Source organism: Nyctereutes procyonoides, unplaced genomic scaffold (assembly GCF_905146905.1).
Source record: "Nyctereutes procyonoides isolate TBG_1078 unplaced genomic scaffold, NYPRO_anot_genome, whole genome shotgun sequence".
In the NCBI taxonomy this organism is placed as follows: Eukaryota; Metazoa; Chordata; class Mammalia; order Carnivora; family Canidae; genus Nyctereutes; species Nyctereutes procyonoides.
Window position 1 is genome coordinate 30,751,756 of NW_026575140.1, and position 4,063 is coordinate 30,755,818.

At 50.5% G+C, this 4,063-nt stretch overlaps 1 pseudogene; it reads left to right on the plus strand.

The window, feature by feature from the left end:
* Positions 1-2,573: 2,573 nt before the first annotated feature.
* Positions 2,574-3,319, plus strand: LOC129496862 (UBX domain-containing protein 6-like; annotated as a pseudogene).
* The last annotated feature ends 744 nt before the right edge of the window (positions 3,320-4,063 follow it).

Sequence of the window (4,063 nt, forward strand, 5' to 3'; positions counted from 1 at the left end):
CCACATGAAGGGGAAAAAAATCCCTTTCCTTCTGGAGCATCACTTATATGCTCACAATTCATGTGTTTATTATACATCATTCTTATCTACTCATTAGAGCAGACCCTGCTTTCTGGATATTACCAGGAAGGCGTGTGGTAGCCTCGTTTTAATTGTATTTAAATACGGGCATGCCTCATGCCTGACTAGCAAGGTAATAAGATTTCCCCGGATCCTGCTGGCCTCCTGAACCCCAGACATCAGTGGTGAGATTTTCTGCCTGGCACATTCCAGCTAGGCTTTGCCTAGGTTACAGAACAAGGTGGGTTCTTACTTCAGAGTGCTGATGAGGTAACCTGCCAGTTTTCATGGGTTGACGTGTGTTCCTCCAAAAGATACACTGAGGTCCCACCCCCAGTGCCTATGAATGTGATCTGATTTGGAAACAGGATTTTTGTTGATGTCATCAAGTTAAGAAGAGGTCATAGTGGATTGGGATGAATTATAATTCAGTTACTGATGTCTTTCTAAGAAGAGAAGAGACAAAAAAAAAAAAAAAGAAAAAAGAAAAAGAAGAGAAGAGACCACCCAGAGGGAAGACAGCCTTGTGAAGACAGGTAGAAACTACAGTGACACATGTACAAGCCAGGGAATGCCAGGGACCACACCACAAGCTGGAAAAGATGAGGAGGATGGTACCCTGGAACCTTTGAAAAGGCATGGCCCTGCCAACACCCTGATTTTGGACTTCTGGCTTCCAGAACAAGGAAAGAATGAACTCCTGTCTTGTAAGCCACCCAACTAATGCAGTTTGTTACAGCAGCCTCAGAAAACTCAGAGCAGTTTACCAAAAATCAAGTATTCTGTTCCCTTCTCATGTGGCCAAGTCGTGAATGGTCAAGAGTAGCTCCAGGCCAGTGGAAGTGCCATCGGGGTTGGTGACACAATCGTCATGTGACTATGTTGTCCACTGAGGAGCCATGGACACAGCGTGCAGAGGGTCAGACACTATGAGTTTGCTTGGACAAATCAGTGACCTGGGAGTGTGAATCAGGAGCCCAAAAGTGTCCACCACGCAGCTACTCCCACTCTGGGGGAAGCTCTACTTTGGAACAATCAGGCACAAAGTTTCAAGCATAAATACGCTAACAGCATTGTTACTTAAAATAAGGAACAAGTGGAGGAACCTCATTCCTATAAATAGAGGAGCATTCATTGTGGCTCATTCACAGGATGGATTGTTGTGGAGCTACAGAAATGATGTTTGGAGGAATTATTTTTGTCACAAGAGAGACATTCTCAGAACATGATTTTTAGTGACAAGACCATACACGGATTGTCTATACTGAGCATCACACCCAAATAGGCTGGCCGTCTTCAGGTGGGTTAATGAGAAATCTTACCTCCATGCCTGCTCTTCACGTTCTTTCCAGGTTCTCTGAGGTCATTGTCTGTTACTTTTATGATCAGAAACACGATGTAGTGAAGACAGACTGGGTCCACCGCATGAGTTCCCTTCTTACTTTGGCCCCTCCTGTCTCCCCCTCAACCCCCTGCTTTGTTGGGGTTGAAAGCCATAGTCACGAATGGCATTTTGGAATTGATGTTGCAAGCCTTCTACGCCTGGTGCTCCAAACTATTGATGGGCAGTTTCTCTTCTCGTTCCCACTTGTCCCCTCCTCTGGATGGTCATTTGATCTGGGATATGGTGATTCCACCACGGGCCTCCCTCTGGGACCTGGCTTCATGGGCTGCCCACGTTCACCTCCAATCACCAGGTATTAGTGAAAATGCAAACACCAGGACTGATTTAGGGGCCCTGACTCGTGATTCCCAATTTCCTAGACCAAGAGGAAGCAAAGTCGGACCACACTGGACAGGACTTGAGGGCATACAGGTGGAGGTGGTGACTCTGCATTGGATTCCTCCTGCAGTCACCTCTCCTGTGTGGTCTCTGTCAGAACCTTTGAGCTCATAGCCTTCTATCTCTGTGGGATGTTTGCCTTGTGTATAGTTTCCCTTCGGATAGTCTTCTGTATACCCACGACACCCATGTGCTAGAGCTGCCATAGCAAGTCCTCCAACTGGGAGTTTAACCAATAGATGTTTGTTTTCCCACCCACAGTTCTGGAGGCTGGAGGTCCGAGATCAAGGTGTTGGCAGGGCTCGTACCTCCTGAACCTCTTGCCTTGGCATCTGGATGGCCCTCCTCTCCCTGTGTCCTCACGTGGTCATCCTTCTGTGTGTCTGTCCTGATCTCCTCTTCTTATAAGGACACCAGACACATCAGGTGTCACCCAGTAGGGCCCATTACAGAGCACAGTCCAGTCATCCAGATAATCACCTTCACCTTCCTCACCAAAAGCACTCACTTCCTTTTGTCTTTCCTCATTTCTTGATTTCATCTAGATGTAAAGTCTATTTTGACCAGAAACAATTTCCTTCACACTTATGAGACAAAGCCATTCTCCAGGTCTGGTTTCCAGAGAGAGGTGAGGTGAAGTGGTGACTATGAAGGTTTCAGCCAGTGTTGACATGTGTCAGCCGGATGGGGCCTGGTCAGAAGCTCACGGAGTCCGTGGGGGAGACAGCCCCCAAAGAAAAACCCAACAAGCCAGCAGTGCGACAGCCCCGCCAGGGACCCACCAATGAGGCCCAGATGGCGGCCACAGCAGCCCTGGCCCGGCTTGAACAAAAGTAGCCCAAGGCCCGGGGCCCCACGTCTCAGGAGTCCATCTGGAACCAGGTGAGAAAGGAACTGCGAGCTGAAGCAACTGTCAGTGGGAGCACGGAGGCCCCCGGCACCAACATGGTGCCCGAGCCCAGAGAGGAGGGGTCAGCCCACCTGGCCGTGCCCGGGGTGTGGTTCACGTGCCCGCTCACAGGGGCCACGCTCAGGAAGGACCAGCGGGACGCCCACATCAAAGAGGCCATCCTCTCGCACTTCTCCACCGACCCAGTGGCTGCTTCCATCATGAAGATCCACACATTCAACAGAGACCGGGACAAGGTGAAGCTAGGCGTGGACACCATTGCCAAGTACCTGGACAACATCTGCCTGCACCCGGAGGAGGAGAAATATAGGAAGATCAAGCTGCAGAACAAAGTGTTCCAGGAGCACGTTAACTGCCTGGAAGGGACCCACGAGTTTTTTGAGGCCATTGGCTTCCAGAAGGCACTGCTTCCGGTTCCCAATCAAGAGGGCCCAGAAAAGTTCTATGTGCTGAGCGAGGCCGCGGTGGCTGAACCCCAGAGCCTGCAGAGACACAAGGATCAGCTGCTGGTCGCCAAGCCCATGCGGATATTTTATGATATCATGTTACCTTCCTCACCTCTTTAAAGGCCTGATCTCAAGTGCAGTTCCATCCTGAGTTCCCTAGGGGTAGGGCTCCTGAGGAAAAGTCTTTCTCCTATGGGTCAGAATGCTGTTGTCCATTCAAATGAAGCACTGGCTCCCAGAGACATGCCTCTCTCCTCCCAGTCAAGTCCATGGCTGTCCAGGACCACCAAGGTCTGGTGAGCTGCAGAAATTACAATGGAGGACAAGCCATAGGTGTTCTAACATTAGATCTCAGTCACAAGGAGAGCTTTTGTCACTTTGGTTGGAGTCATTCACATTTGTCCCTGATGCTGCCCGGGATCCCAGCTCCAGGGATGCAGCAGACACGTGGCTGTGATCCAAGACTTCCTGCTTCCACTGCTCCCCTCTCCACAAGGAGACAGGGCTGTGAGGTGTTGGCATTGCCAGCCTGTGCAACATGGTCTCTCGAGAAAGAATTGGGAAAGGATCCCAGGGCTCCGTGCCCCTTCTCTGGCCACCTCTGCTGCTGCTTCCTTTGTTTAGTGCCACAAATAGAGCAGATTAGGGGCGTGCTGGTAGAGGAAGCAGGAAGGGGGCTCTATGGCCAGGCCCAGGTTTGCAGTGTGGGCAATGGGACCATTGTTCTTACAAGTCCTTGTTACTCCCACAGGAACTGCAGGGAGGGGTGGTGGGGTCTGCACAGAGAACCACCCCCCCTACCCTCATCAGGACTCACCTACTTTTAAGAGCCCAGAGCGCATAGGTTAGCATTCAAATTATTTT